Source organism: Cynara cardunculus (genome assembly GCF_001531365.2).
Source record: "Cynara cardunculus var. scolymus isolate 2C chromosome LG 2, CcrdV1, whole genome shotgun sequence".
Classification (NCBI taxonomy): Eukaryota; Viridiplantae; Streptophyta; class Magnoliopsida; order Asterales; family Asteraceae; genus Cynara; species Cynara cardunculus.
Window position 1 is genome coordinate 36,247,389 of NC_037529.1, and position 1,103 is coordinate 36,248,491.

Sequence of the window (1,103 nt, forward strand, 5' to 3'; positions counted from 1 at the left end):
ATCATGCTCCAAACAAACAGCCATCTATACAACCTCCTAATTTCACGTCGGGCTACAGCAGTAGCCTCTCTGTTCCTTATTAGGCTCTCATGATGTGCTTCCATTACATCAGACAAGTTGTTGAGGATGTGATGTTGATAACTCAATCGAGTCTTGTGTACTTGTGTGTCCGCTGCAATCCTTCTTACCCACTTTCTTTCCGTTGGATTCATTCCTTGAGGGTAAGACGCAGGTATTCCAATCACATTCTGAGTCATTATGCTCCCTTCATGGGGTCGGAATGACTCCCCTGCGACCCTCTGTGAATTCTCAAATGTCACCCTCTGTGGTAGTGGGACTCTCTTCCTGGGTGTGACCCTGGTTCTTGAACCGTGATAGGTTTGTGGCGGAATGTCGGGTACTGGCTCCATCGGGGGTAAGTAGGACACTTGTGGTGTGTCAGCAGGATCACTTGTAGCCGTATCCTGATCATACGGGTCCACTCCTTCGTTGCGGTTTAAGTTCCTTCTGGAGCGACCGACTACGTATCCGGATTCGTCGACGGAATATTCGCTTGGATCAGAAGACATTTTTAGAGATCTGCGACATGGACATYCTTGGTTACTAAAGTKCATCGTCTAGCATAAGCTTAGTGATTCAAATAGAAGCTTCTAAACAAAACTAAGTTATGACAAGCAGACTATATCCTCTGATTAAACCTCTGGTTATACTACCAGAGCTTCTGGTGCAACATCAACACTTAGAAGAATTCTAAGTAATCCGTCCATCGATCCTCTTGTTCTTTTATTTGTCCTTACTAGAGCTTCTGGTTGCGAGACTAGAGCCTCTGTGGCAATATCTACACTTAGAGAAATTCTAAGAATCCTTCCATCGATCCTCTGGTTCTTCTATTCGTCCTTACCAGAGCTTCTGGTTGCGAGACCAGAGCCTTTGTGGCAATATCTACACTTAGAGAAATTCTAAGAATCCTTCCATCGATCCTCTGGTTCTTCATTGGCTCTTGACCAGCACCTCTGGTCTTCTTGACCAGCGCCTCTGGTCCTACATGGACACTTAGCAAGAAATCGAGCATTCTAATTTCCATCACCTCTGGTCTTCTTGAC